Source organism: Gossypium hirsutum, chromosome D10 (genome assembly GCF_007990345.1).
Source record: "Gossypium hirsutum isolate 1008001.06 chromosome D10, Gossypium_hirsutum_v2.1, whole genome shotgun sequence".
Lineage (NCBI taxonomy): Eukaryota > Viridiplantae > Streptophyta > Magnoliopsida > Malvales > Malvaceae > Gossypium > Gossypium hirsutum.
The window spans coordinates 59,986,319-60,002,441 of record NC_053446.1 but is presented as its reverse complement, the minus strand read 5'-3'; positions in this window follow the sequence as shown (position 1 = coordinate 60,002,441).

The window sequence follows — 16,123 nt, the reverse complement described above, 5'->3', positions numbered from 1 at the left end:
TATATATATATGTAAAGTTTTATGATGGGTATTCTTTTTTTTTATTCTCTGTTTTCAATTCTTCTTTTACAATGTGTTAAACACTAGAGAGAGAGAGAGAGAGAGTTTAGGCTTGGATTTGTCACCACCACAACCAATTTTGCTTAATTTTCATAGTTTTATTTTCTTTTTCATTTACTACAATGCCTCTCTCTCTCTCTCTCTCTCTCTCTCTCTCTCTCTCTCTCTCTCTCTCTCTCTCTTCCTCTCACTCTCATGTTGGGTGGTGGTGAAAAAAATAGAAAAAAAAAATGCCAGAAAGGATCTTCTCAAATGAATCCACAAATATAATATAATATAAGATAATATTATATGCTTCTAATACACGTTCCTACTTTACTATTTTTGTTCCTATTCTTTGCTTCTTCCACCTCTTCTTGTTAGCTACTTGTATACTCAATAACAACTAATCACCCAACACCAACACCAACACCAAGCTTAGTTCTTATTAAGGAAATTCGGATCTAGAACAATCTTTTTTATTATCAATTAACATCAAATATCCCTTTTCTTATTTTTGTTTTTGTGTTTTTCTTTTTCCGTAATTTTTTTTGGTTCAATATTTCATGAATATGATCATGATTTCGAAATCACCATTGAAGCATCTTAAAATTTTAATCTTTGAAGTATTCTCTAGTGCAATTTAGATATTGGTTCATGCCTAAAATACCATTGCCTACTAATTAACCATATAAATCAAAGACCCTAGTTTGATTTCATAGTTTTGGAAGTACTTTTTGAGAAATTGGTTTAATTTATGGTTTTGGCCCTTCTACTATGGTTTCGGATCTGGTTCTTTTACTTTAATTTGGCATAATTTATAGTCTCTCTATTTCTATAAGATCATTAATTAGTTCAATTGGATAACACCGTTAACTATTTCAATTAAGATACTTCTGTGGATTTTTCTTAAAAAGACTCATCTTGGCATAATGAATTGAAATGGGTGTTCTCAAGAAAAAAATTTTAATTAGAATAATTAAATGGTATTACTTACTTGAACTAGCAAATAACACTATGAAAGTAAATGCACTAAATTATGTAAAGGATCAGGTGTGAAGCTAGAAAATTGCTTTAAGGGGGTCAAAGATGAATTATAAATATTTTGGGGGTAAAATGCAATTTTACCATCATACTAACTTGTAATTTCATAAACTTCAAAGGAACCAAAAAACATATTTACTATTTTTAGGGGGTCAATGCCACTGCTTGTCCTCTTATCTACTTATCTACACCTCTGGAAGGGTTAAATCTCAAATTTAAGTATAATAAACGGACCAAAACCATAATTTATCCTAACAAAAACCCAACTAAACTTGTGTGGTAAGAAGCAAGAGAAAGTTGGCGATTATATCCAAACAATTAGGTTTAATTGAAGAAGACAAATAGCCTTGTAAACCCCCTTTTTATTATTATGATAGCTATGATTTGTTTTTAAGCATATCATTAGCTGTTCTTAAGTAAGAGTTTGGTGTGTGTCTACCTCACAAAGGAATGCAATAATATTGTGAGGCTGCTAATGATTAACTGTGCTAATTTTATGAGCGTTGAGTGGTCAATTATTTTAGCTAAATAAATAAGATGCAAGTTGTGAGGTTTAGAGAATAATAATGTGCCAAGCTGTTTTAAAGCTTACATGTTTAATTTAGAATAATATTAGCAAGTCAATTCTTGTTATGATTTTAATACAATTAGAGATTTAGAAATTGTTTTAAGGCGTTTGACTAAATGAATTTTGGATCTCAGTTTATGATGCCATGTTTAGTAAATTAATAGAGTAAATCAGTAAGATAAATATAAAATAAAATAGCCGATTGAGTCTTAACTCGATTGGTATGGATATTGTTGTCAATGCAAGACGATGGAGGTTTGAGTGTGCTGAAGCGCATTATCCTCCTATTTATAGGTTAGGAGAGACTGGATTTTTCTAGACATAGTACTAAAAATAGAAAATATAATCTAAACTTATAATAATATTATTTAAAAGATAAAATAAAATTGCATGATTTTATGCATAGTTAGTTTAACTAAACACTGGGAAAATAGCAAAAATTGAAGATATCTTAAGTAACGATCATTGGTTGCAAATTAAAAATACTTTAATGAATGATTGGTGTATCACTATCCTTACATGTGTAGCATTCACATGCATAGTATAAGAATGTCATGTTCATTTGTATGGTAGAAAGAGAACTTTGGGGTTAGTTATTAACTTACTACAATGCCCCCAACGTGTCTAGCTCCTCCTCGAAGACAAAAGCAGACATTTAACATCAACCACTTGGAGTAATTAGACTAATTACCAGATAATATTACACAAGTAGGTTCAATTCTTCATGTTCAAAAAAAATACCCCATGTATCTATCTCTGTGCATGGGTATCAATTTTATCCGAACAAAAAATATCTGAACCTAAAATGATTTCAACACTAAACCTAAACCTAAAATAATTCAAACCCAAAATGACTAGATAAAACAACTTACACTAACCCAAATGGTCAAACCTAAGTGTCAAACATGAATGATAAAACCAAAATGACTCAAACTCAAAAAATTCAACTAGTAAACCCGAGTGACCCAAATCCTAACAAACGCGAACATGAAACTACCTAAACCCAAATGATCTAAATCCAAAACAATTCAAATATTTTGAAACATGATTTGTCTCAACCCACATTGAAACCAATCTACCCTACCCAATTGACAAGTTGCATAGCACATGGTAAATCTAAATATGAATAACCCAAGTCCCAAACAACTTAAACCCAAAATGACTTGAACCAAAAACTTACCCAAACCCACAAATAAAAATTGACTTAATTTAAAAATTTGAAAACCGATCTAGTCCATCCTATTCATAGCTTACATACAACATAACTCTTTTCAAAAAATTAAAAATATATGAATAGGGTATCAGCATTCATGAGGGAGACAGCAGCTGGTTTGGGATGTGCCTTCATACATATGTTAAGAAGCTTGCCTTTCTTGAGGTTTGAGTGAGCTCATTTTTCATTAGCAAAAGTCCATGTTGCTTGAAACATAATATATGAGACGGATTGCAACATTACAATGATAATGAATGAACGTTTGGTGAAATAATTAAAGGAGGAAATGAAAAGGGAGCTAATGAAGTGATGAAAGTCATTCAACACATCTCTCTTGTTTTAGGAACAATGACCTTTTCTATTGGGGATTGTACAAAGGTTATTTTGTGGACAACCAAAGCATCAAACCAATGCAAATAGTCTACTTCATTATTTAAAAAAATAGTAAAAATAGTAATTTTGTTTTTTTTATAAAATTTTTATAATTAAATTCAAATACGAATTATATATTTCATTCCACTCGATAATAAGACGTTATAGAAATCAAAGAATAGCCTTACCTTCAATTCTTCTATAGTATCAAATTAATTGTAGGAACAACCTGACAAGCTAACTCTTACCAAGTGAAGCAACTTCCAAGTTTTAATTACTCGGTAACGTTGCGAATTAGAAAAACTCAACTCAAGTCAATAACTTCGACTACATAGGTCGTTTAAACCAAACCACTAACTCCCCTGACGAATCCAACCACTCATTCAATTGATCACATCAATTTATTACTAATTCTACGACAATTCATTTTTTGACTTGTATTGTAATATTTTGCACACGTGTCACACCTACATACAAAATGTCAAAGTTAATAACATTCATATCCAATATTAATCAGAATAAACTACAACAAAAAATGCATCATCATTTAAGTTGATTATAAATTACAAAGATAACATAATTGAGTGTATTAAGCATTGGATAGTGACAACAGAAAAGCATTCACTGCCGAAACCATTTTTATGTATTTGAAAAATGGGTATCGACTTTGAAAATGAAATGGGAATCGTCACTGATCTTTTATTGGGGTGTGATCGGCTCACCTTAAAACGATTTTGGTCTACGAGATTTGAGAAAAATAGGTTCAGGAGTCAGTTACGCACAAGGAAGGGTTAACACCCTCGTGACGCCCAAAATTGGTACCGAATCGATTGTTTAATGTCTTAATTTCTAAATTTTGAAAAGGTTTTCAAATACGATCCCAGGAAAAAACCTAAGTAATTGAATTGGATGATAAGACGTATCCATTTGAAAGAAATAAACTGCCACACTTAGTGAGTTAGAGTGCAACAGTTTAATCTTTGAAGTTAGATTCGTCCCTTCTTTTTTTTTAAATTTTAAAAAATTCAGATGTTTTGATAAGGTTATTTGGTTATTTAGGTCAATCGAGAAATCAGAATCCAATAAGTTAGGGTTCAATTTCTCGAAATTTCTAAACACTGAATATTGCCTTTATTTTAAAAATGAAATAACAAAATGACATATCCAGTAAGTTAGGATCCAATATTTTGAAGTTTTAAAAGCTTTATTTTAAAATTTCATGGTTTTAACAAAATATACACTTGGCTATTTAAATTTATCGGGAAGAATTGAAGCCCAATAAGTTAGGGCACAATTATCTCGAGAACTATGAAAACCAGGTTTTGAAAATTATAAAATAGAATGATTGTAGTGCTTTAATAGAACACAATTTTTACAAATGTATCATGATTGAATAATGATGTATGACGTAAAAGATACTATATAATCCAAACATATACTAAGAATTAGCAAGTAAGCGAAAGGTAAATACAAAGATGAACAACAACAGAAATTCTAAACACATTATACAAATGCCATTCTTGACAACCAAACATCAAAGAAATTAATGAGCAAACATCATAAAAATAGACTCAAAATAATAAAAGAGGAATTACACTTAACGAATCCTAAATACAAAAATTCTAAAAAGTTTTACCCATGAACTCCAAAATAAACTTGAAATAAAAGAATAACAACATTGTATGATAGTATTTTGAAATGAATTTGAAACAAATAATATGTGTTTATTAATTTAACATGAATAGCATAACCATATAAAAACACAATACATACATATATATATATAAAATGAGGTAGTTATATACATAAGTAAGTAAAAAACAAATTACATATAAATAAAATCGATTTTAAAATACATATATAAACATATTAAAAACACTTGAAATTAATAATCTTAATAATAATATCTAATATCATAACATTAACATATACTTTTTTTTTAAATGTTTAATAATTTATGTGTATATGAATAATAGCATTATATATAAAAATATATTATCCCATAAGTATTTGATATACAACATATTAACAAGGTAAATTTAAAAACAAAGAGAAAACATCAAAATAAGTATAAAATTATATCGAGTCTTCAAAAATATGTATATTAACAAATGATAAATTAAATACTACTATACTAAAAAAAACATATAGTGAATAAAAAACTAATGTATGATAACTTTAAATAATATAATTAACAATTTAAATAATATTATATTTTAAAATTATACTAATAATAAGCTTAAAAAACAATATTAAATTTAAATATTAAAATAATGTTAGAAATAACCATGTCAAAATAATAATTAAATATATCTAACAATAAATAAATAAATAATAAGTTACAACTAGAATTAAAAAAACGAACTAAATTATTAATTGAGTCAAATCTAAGGGACCGAAACGAAAATTAAACGCAAAGGTTCAGACATTCAAGTCCAAACAGTGAAAACGATGTCACTTAATAGAGGGCTTAAATGCAATCGAAATTAAATGCACAGTATAAATTAAAAAAAAAACAGAAGAAAACTGAATTGAAACGACACCGAATACAGAGGGGCCTATTGTGCAAATAGACCGTTGAGCAAAGACGCGCGGATCCTTCCCTCGAGTCGGGTCACCGTACGGGTCGCAAGCCTCAAAACAGCGTCGTTCCGGGTTATTATTTAAACTAAATTTTCTGTAAAAAAACATTTACATCAACATAAAATAAATAATAATAAAAAGCCTAAACTCTTTGCTAGGGTTTCTGACCCTAGCTTTCGCGCCGCTCGGGGGCTCCGTCGCTCTCACCGCAATTACACCGTCAACGATGATTGGAGCTGCACCCCTAGGGGCTTTTTAGCTCCTCCTCGCGCAGATCCAAAGGCGTTACCAGGTATGAGTTCTAACTCCCCCTTTTTTTTCTTTTATTTGCTCTATATATATGCTTATATGTGTGGTAAATAACAAAACAGAAAGAAGAAGGAAGAGCAATCGAAAAAGAAAAAAAGAACACAATCAAAAAAGGAAAAAAGAAAACTTTTTCTTGTGTATTGATTTCGTTTTTTTTATACAGTAAGCCTCTGTTCTCTATTCTATTTGCCATCGGTTTATATACCGAAGAAATACAAAATAATAAAAAGAAGGAAAAAATCCAAAATCTGTCCTTTTTCGCTATTTTTGTTGTTTTCTTTTTTTCCTGCTTTTTTGTGTGCTGTTGGTTTTCTGCAGGTGTACGGAGGCCGTACAGTGACGTGGCACGGCGCGAAGACCAGTTGGAGGCGCGTGGAATGGAGGCGATGGCGCACGTGAGAGGGCAAAGCCTGATTGCGGCGCGATGGCTTGCTGCAAGCTGTTAGGGTTTTCTGATTTGTGGTTAAGGCTAGTGGGCATTCGGGCTAGGGTTGTATTTGGGTCTAATTTTGGACTGGTAACTTGGGTTTAGGTTTAATTTATTTTGGTTTGTAAACTGGATTGATTTTATTGGACTTTTAAAATTTTTTTATTGTTATATTTGGATTTTAATATCTGTATCGGGCCGGGCAAATTTGGGTCATTACATTCACAATTCATACAAAGGTAAAAACAAAAAAAAATTAAAAAAAATAAAGAAACTCTTAATTATCTTTACGAGAAGAATTATTTGTATTTCTTTCAAATAAGAGCATATCACTTTCAGCATTTTCATCTTGAAAAAAAATCAAATTCAACATAATCTGCTGAAATTTAGGATGAAAATATTGAAGTGACATACTCTTATTAAAAAAGAAGAAAAATTATGTAATATATCATATTCATATAATCATTTTATCTTTACATATAATTCACTATTACTAACTCTCTAAAATACCTCAATAGTAAAATTAACTCAAAAGAATTCCAAAAAATATTATACAGTAATTTCCTTTTTAAATAATGAAATTAGCTTTCAAACTTAATCAAATATAACAAATAATTATTTTTTATTAAAAATTAATCCAACCATAATTTTTTTTAAAACAAAGAAAAACCTTGTTTTGATCTTATTTTAAAATTTTTAGAGTAGAAAGATAAAGTGTACTCAAAAAAGTAGAATGATTAAAATGGGGAAATCAGAAATGAGTAAATCTGTTGCGAATAAAAATCCTCTGTTCTATTGAGGTGCCCCGCCTCCTTGCACATAATATTCACAAGACTATTCTCTTATTATAGATTTTGATTATACTTACTCTTTTTTGACATAATGCTTAAAATTACCTATAATCCCTCTCTAACCTATAAATAGGAGGATAATACACTTCAACGTACCCAAACCCACATCTTCCTACATCGACAACAATACTCATGCCAATCAAGCTAAGACTCAATCAACATTTACATAATATTATTTTAAAAATTAGTTTAAAAGATTAATTTTTAACTATAAAATATAATATTATTTATATTTTGTTTTATTTTAAATGATAGATTTAAAGGATTATTATCCATATTAATTTGTAGGTAAAAAATCATTTCATTTTAGTATTTTAATTTTAGATGATATAATTAAACGATTTGATTTATATAATTCTTTCAAAACAAATATCTTAAATGAGTAAATTTATAATCACTAATGAGTAGAAGTTAATAAATAGTTAATTCTATCGATTCGATCAATTTTTTTCAATTTAACCAATCATCATATATAATAACCTTACAACTAAATAAACTTACACTACAACCAATTTAACTATCAATGGGCATAAGATTTGTATTCAACCATTTGAAGTCCGAGCCCAAATAATCCTATCAAGACTTGCAGACATATGAGGTGGGGGAATACCCACAATATGTCTAATTATTTCTTTCCGTAGCGAAAGACGAAAAAGATCCAGATTCCAAGAACCCTCCTCATTGATCATTTCACTAAGTAGACAGCCCAAATTAATGTTAGCATGGGTAGGTATTCGATGAAACAAAGGTCATATATTCGGAATTCACAGGTCTCTCGAACATCTTATATTGTTCGCATTTTAAACAGACTAAAGCAAATTTTCTCGAATTAAGGTCCAAACCTTAGAATGGCCCTCTATAGAAAGGAGCATCTCCCTCGCGAGATATTATCCGATAAAGCCTCCTTCATACCATATTTGGACTAAAGAACTCAAACCCACAAGGCATCCAATTTAGAGACTAAATTGTACCCCAGCTTCATCATAAATGAGGTATTTTGGTCGCTCAAATGTCTAATGCCAAGAGAAAGGTTGTGGAAGCCAAGGGAAGCGCAGTGGAATGTACTGTGGAAATTTCAGGGACCCCAAAAAGTTAGATTCTTCATATGGCTTGTTTTAAAACAGTGTTTGCTTACTAATCTAGAGCGTGTTAAGAGGGGTATAGCGTATGACAGCTCTTGTGGTATATGTGGACATCATTCGAAGATATATTGCATGTTATCAGTGACTGCTCGACATCTAAAGAAATTTGGATGCAAGTCCTTCCGGATGGAGCCATTGGGTGTTTCTTTGCATGTGACCTTCTTCAGTGAATAAATTCTAATTTGCAGAGTCCTGCTAAACTAGTTGCTGATGAGGTAAATTGGTCGAGTTTATTTGGTTTACTTTCCTGGTGAATTTAGAAGAATCGGAACCTTTTGTTTTTTCAGGGCGTCTCTTGGAATATAGGTGAGATAGTCAAGCTATCATATACTTGGGCAAAATAGTTTGTTTCTTTTTACAGGGAGGACGTGTCTAGACAGGACGAACCAAGGTCAGTAGCCCAGGTACCGAAAAATTAGATCAGTCATTGTACTGATAGGTGGTTCAGGTAGTTTCTAGAATTGTTGCAGCGAGGGGAGTCATAAGAAATGCAAATGGAGAGTGGATTTTGCGATATAATGGATTGATGTGATCGTTGAAAGCAACAAAAATATCCTATCCCTAATAAATAATGAAAAAGAATAGTAAAATGGAAGTAGGGTCAAATCCTCAGGGACTGGATTTGCACAATATCTTGTTCCGTGAAATCTCAGGCAGAATCTTGCCTAAGAAAACCTGTGTTCCTGAAAAAAAATAAGAAAATAATAGAATTAAAGGTTTGGATCTGGAAACGAAAAATAAAACAAAAACAGAATTCAGAATATTGAATCAAAAATTCGAGAAATTAAAAATAGAGTTAAGAGAAAGAAAAATCTTATGGGAGATTCCAGCCTCCAGTTGTCACGTTCCGCCTTGGGTTCAATCCTCGGCTTTTAGATGATCCTTCCCAAATCGAATAAGTCAGTTATAGTGGAAGAGGACGCCTACGACCACCAGCTCCAAGGATTTAGACTTACGATTTGGTGGAACCTGACTCTAGCCAACAATCGCTTCTGTGGGATTGTCTTATGCTAGATCAACGCTTCTCAATGGCAAATCCCATGCCATTTTGTCTCTTAGGCTCGCCAACCTCTAACGCAGTAAGCTAACGAATCGACTGTGCAACCTTCCCAAAACATACAGAGCGGCCGCCTTTGCATACGTTGAAAAGCTTACTTTTTAAGGGACCTGGGCGAAAGCGTCAGCCCCATAGTGCAGAGAAACGATGAATACTCGTTGAGAAGGCTAAGTACGGATTTGAAGCCTCATAAGCCCTTTTGGGGATTTTCAACAACCTTTGGCTAGATGGGTTTAGTGGCTCATGGTTGTGGTAGAAAAAAATAAAAAAAATAAAAATAGAGATTTTATTGAAATGAAATATGAGAAGAACAAAAGCCTAGACTTTTGGGGAGAGAGTGTTTACAGAAAAAGATGGGATCTCTTTTAAGTCACTTCACCCCCTATTTATAGTGCTGGGGACATAGTCTAATCCTACTTAAATTCATAAAAGATAAATACATTTAATTGAAGATAAATAAAATAAAATCCTAAAAATAATCCTTAATAATTATCTCAATATTAATTATCCTAATATAATTAAAATAGAGTTTCATAGAATAAAATCTCTTCTTTTTGCATTTCAACCCTTGTGTTCTCCATGCTTGCACTTTTGGCACCAGTTTTTCCTTGTGTCGCACATTGGCCCATTTTATCTCTAAATTCACGCTTTTGGCCCTTAATTTTGCTTTTGCCTCAAATTTAGTCCCTATTAGATAAAAGATCATAAATAGCTCAAATTAGCAAGATCATACTCAGAATAAATACATAATTAATACATAAAAATATGTTATTCTAGAGTGTTATCAAATTCCCCCTACTTAGCCCATGCTTGCCCTCAAGTATGGTTCATATCTACTGTGAAAGTTAGATTCTGCCATAAAAGAAATATCACTCCAAAGTTTTATAAAAATTAGTCAAAAATGCATATGAAAAATCAAGTGAAAATCTCACGAAGACATATGGATCGGTGGCGACTCCAGTTTTATTTTTTAAAAAAAAGTCGACAACTAAATTTTTTGTTTTAAAAAAAAACAATTTCGACAGCTTGGCGACTCCGCTAGGGACTTTGAGAGTTGAGCCATAAACTGATTATGTTTGTCTTTGTGTCGAAAATCAAAAGTTTTAAAAATTCACGAGTTCCCTTCGCATTCATCGTTTTTTTCATTTTGATGTTGGCAACTTTGCATTTGCATTTTGCATTTTACCCTTTAAGTGGGAGCAAGAAACTAGTCCTTCGTGAGGTTTTCATCTCTGTGCAGGGTAGTGGACTGCTTTCGGGATACATCCGTACCTATGTCTTCGTGAGATTTTCATTTTTGTGAGGACTTTAGAAAAAAAATCAAGTGTCAAAAATAAGTTTCAGTAATTACCTTAATAGTCATGAACATATTTTAGCATGCAAACATATTAAGTGTCCACTTTGTATTAAACTTGATCAATTTTACGAAAAGCAAGATAAAATTAACTCTATGAATCACAATTATTTTTAGCCTAATAAGAATAAAATAGTGGAGATGACATCAATTATGGAAAATCCGTAATTTCCTCAGAAAACAAGAATCATGCTTGTAGGTCAAACAGTAGGCAATTTTTGGCAAAAATCTTGAGCATGAAAAGAGGCAGATAAATATGGAAAAAATGGAGCCTCAAGCAGCAACACCAGCCAAAAATAATCACAGCAACAGTAACAACAACCAAAATCACAGCAGAAAATTACAGTAATAACGAAGAGTACCTCCCCCTACTAAAAGCACATTGTCCTCAATGTGGACGAAAAGAAATAAATAGGTAGAAAAGTTTAGAAAAACTCCTCGTGTTGTTATTGTCGATCGCATATAATGGCAATGAGCTCGGTCAGTTACTGGCCAAAGGTTTCAAGCCGGCCCTCAATGCGCTCTAAGCGTTGCTCAACGGTTTTCTTCGCATTTTCGCTCTATTTTATCTAACAAAAGAAGAAAAATTTATTAATATCCAAATAAGTAATAAATAATAAAATAAAATAAAGTAATAAATAAAGTAAACAAAGAAAATAATAAAAATAATAAAAATAAAAATTGGGTTGCCTCCCAACAAGCACTTGTTTAACGTCGTTAGCTCGACACCGTTATTGGTTCTATGGTGGTTCCAAATGGATTTTCTCAACCGTGTGGGCTTGAAAATTCTCATAAAATGGCTTCAACCGCTGGTCATTGACTACGAACCGCTTTCTAGATTCTTCACTCTCTATTTCAATCGCTCTATGTGTGAACACTTCAACAACAATAAAAGGTCCTTGCCATCGTGATCGAAGCTTACCTGGGAATAACTTTAACACGGAGTTATAAAGTAAAACTTTTTGTCCTACCGAAAAATGCTTCTGAGCTATTCTCTTATCGTGAAACAACTTTGTCTTGTCTTTATAAATACGAGCATTCTCGTAGGCATTATTGCGAATTTCTTCTAACTCTTGGATGTCTAATTTCCTTGCCTTTCCTGTGGGTTCTAACTTCAACTCTGGTGCCTGTATAACAAAAGGTAACAGTTTAGAATTTGGAGATAATAACTCATTAACAAATTCAAATTCATCAAGTTCAGAATTATCTCCATAAATTGACTCAAAAGTCTCTTCCACAAAAGAGTCAATTATGTCGATACGATTTACGCTCAAGATTTCGCTTGGATGGCTAATGGCATCGTAGACATTAAACTTTATAATCTCCCTATCAAACTCCATCGTGAGAGTTCCACTTCGAACGTTGATTTTAGTATTGGTTGTACTAAAGAAAGGTCGACCCAGCAGGAGATCTGAAAATCCAAGAGTGCTATCCTCCTTTATTTTGATCACATAAAAATCTGCAGGGAAAATAAGCTCGTTAACTTTTACCAAAACATCCTCAATGACTCTTTTTGGATGTACAACAGATATGTCCGCCAATTGAATTATAACACCTGTTTTTGTTAAAAAAAACCCGTGTTAAGTGATTCATAAATAGAATATGGGATTACATTTATAGAAGCCCCTAGATCACACATAGCCTTCTAAATTCCCAGATGGCCTATTTTACATGGTATTGCAAACATGCCCCTATCCTTGCATTTCCCTGCATTTTCCGATGTAACACTGCGGATACATTCTCACCAATATTCACCCTTTCATTACCTGTTAATTTTCGCTTGTTGGTGCAAAGCTCTTTAAAAAATTTAGCATACCGCGGTATTTGCTTGATGGCGTACAACAGCGAGATGTTGATCTCAACATTCCTAAATGTTTCGAGGATTTCCTTGTCCTCTTTACCTCTTCGACACTGGTTGAATCGTTCTGGAAATGGAGGTTGAATTTTAGGCAATGGAAGCTTCAGTCAGACCTGTTCGTCTTTCTCGGGTTTTTCCTGGGCGATTTATTGGCCAAGATTCTTGTCAGGAATTGGTTCTAGTATCTTTCCGCTTCGCAACGTTACTGTATTTGCATTTTGTCTAGGGTTTGGTTCTGTTTGTGACGACAGTTTCCCTTGATAGGTTAATTTCTCGATCGATGTGGTTAACTCTCTGATGGACGCCTCGATTTTCTGTTAAAAATCCTTCATCTCTTTTTGAAAATTAAGAGTTTACTGTTGAAAATCAAGAACATTAGTTGCTAACTTATTGACTATGGTTTCTAGAAAATTACCTAAACCTTGCGGCTGTTACGGAAACCGATTTTGGTATGGCTGGTTATTTCGTGGATTGGCCCCATAACTTAAGTTAGGATGGTCCCTCCACCCTCGGTTGTAGGTATTAGCGTAGGGTTCGTATTGCCTTTGTGGCGGCCCAAGGAAATTTCCTACAGTATCCAGATAGGCTATGGTATCATCATACAAACTGGGACATGCATCAGTTGCATGATCAGGTGTAGCACATATTCCACATAATTGGGCTGTCTTTGCTTTTTCTGTAATAAGAGAGTTCATAATATTAGTAAGTCTATCAACTTTATCCTCTAAGGTTGAATTACTTAGCTGATGAACCCTTTTAGGGGGTTCAATATTGGCTCAGAACTGCTGAGAATTTGCAGCCATCGTGGAGATCAAGTCTCTCGCTTGTTGGGAAGTCATGTTGACCAATGCTCCTCCACTAGCGGTGTCTACCATATTCATCTCCATGGGCTTCAAACCTTCGTAAAAGTATTGGAGGAGAGATTGCTCCGTTATACCATTTTGTGGGCAGCTTGCACACAACTTCTTAAACCGCTCCCAATAATCGTAAAGGGACTCAGTTTCTTTTTGCCTTATTCTAACAATATCTCTTCTTAGCTCAGCTGCTCGAGACGCTGGAAAAAAACCTGTTCAGAAACAAACGAGATAGATCAGCCCAAGTTGTAATAGATATAGTGGGTAAATAAAATAACCATTTCTTAGCGGAATCTGCTAGGGAGAAAGGGAAAGCACGTAATTTAATCTGATCCTCAGTTACCCCCTGAGGTTTCATGCTAAGACAAACCATATGAAACTTTTTCAGATGCTTGTGGGGATTTTTATTTTGCAACCCATGAAAAGTTGGCAGTAATTGGATTAAACCTGACTTCAACTCAAAATTAGTATCCACAGTAGGATACGCGATGCACAATGGGGGTTATTCTGTCGGAGCTTCGGCCAGTGGCCGAATCGTTTGAGCCATTGGTTGGTGTGCTAGATTTGGGTTTTCGTTAACCCTAGCGTTAAGAACTTCTTCTGGTGAGTCGACTTTTACTTTTTCACTTTCAAGTGTTCGAGTAAGGTTTTCGTTAACCCTAGACTCAACTTCGTCGTTGACTTCGATTTCTGGCGGTGGGTTACTTTGAGTTCCAACCACCGCTGATTACTTTTTTCGTAACTTTGTCTCCTTACGATTGGCTCTAACAGTCTTCTCAATTTCTGAATCGAACGCAAGAGTACCTAGAGCAGATCTGGTCATAAAAAACAAAAAAACAAGATTATTACATTGCTAGTCCCCGGCAACATCGCCAAAATTTGATGCGATCGTTGAAAGCACCAAAAATATCCTATCCCTAATAAATAATGAAAAGGAATAGTAAAAGGGAAGTAGGGTCAAATCATCAGGGACTGGATTTGCACAATATCTTGTTCTGTGAAATCCCAGGCAGAATCTTGCCCAAGAAAACCTGGTTCCTGAAAAAAAATAAGAAAATAATTGAATTAAATGTTTGGATCTAGAAATGAAAAATAAAATAAAAACAGAATTAAGAATATTGAATCGAAAATTCGAGAAATTAAAAATCGAGTTGAGAGAAAGGAAATTCTTATAGGAGATTCCATCCTCTAGTTGTCTCGTTCCGCCTTGGGTTCAATCCTCGACTTTTAGATGATCCTTCCCAAATCGAATAAGCCAGTTATAGTGGAAGAGGACGCCTACGACCACCAGCTCCAAGGATTTAGACTTACGATTTGGTGGAACCTAACTCTAGCCAACAATCACTTCTGTGGGATCGTCTTATGCTAGATCAACGCTTCTCAATGGCAAATCCCACGCCATTTTGTCTCTTAGGCTCGCCAACCTCTGACGCAGTAAGCTAACGAACCGACTATGCAACCTTCCCAAAACATACAAAGCGGTCGCATTTGCATATGTTGAAAAGCTTACTTCTTAAGGGACATGGACGGAAACGTCAGCCCCGTAGTGCGGAGAAACGATGAATACTCGTTCAGAAGGCTAAGTACGTATTCTAAGCCTCATGAACCCTTTTGGGGATTTTCAACGACCTTTGGCTAGATGGGTTTAGTGGCTCATGGTTGTGGTAGAAAAAAATAAAAAAAATAAAAATAGAGATTTTATTGAAATGAAATATGAGAAGAACAAAAGCCTAGACTTTTAAGGAGAGAGATGGGATCTCTTTTGAGTCACTTTACCCCCTATTTATAGTGCTAGGGGAGATAGTCTAATCCTACTTAAATTCATAAAAGATAAATACATTTAATTGAAGATAAATAAAGATAAATAAAATAAAATCCTAAAAATAATCCTTAATAATTATCTCAATATTAATTATCCTAATATAATTAAAATAGAGTTTAATAGAATAAAATCTCTTCTTTTTGCATTTCAACCCTTGTGTCCTCCATGCTTACACTTTTGGCACCAACTTTTCCTTGTGTCGCACATTGGCCCATTTTATCTCTAAATTCACGCTTTTGGCCCTTAATTTTGCTTTTGCCTCAAATTTAGTCCTTATGAGATAAAAGATCATAAATAGCTCAAATTAGGACGATCATACTCAGAATAAATACATAATTAATGCATAAAAATACGTTATTCTAGAGTGTTATACTTGGGCGAATGTTCAATCTTTGATGTTGAATTGTGGGGTATTCTTGAAGGATTGGTCGTCATCCAAGACAAGCGATATGTTGAAGTGATGATTCAAATAGGTAGCTTGGAGGCAATTAGGACCATTAGGATTCTTCTTTGACAAGTTTGAACTCTGCCCTTATTAGACGTAATCATCATCTTCTGCAAAATGCAGGACTTTGGGTCATACAACACTCTCTTAAGGACTTTAATAAAATTGTTAACTGCTTGACCAAA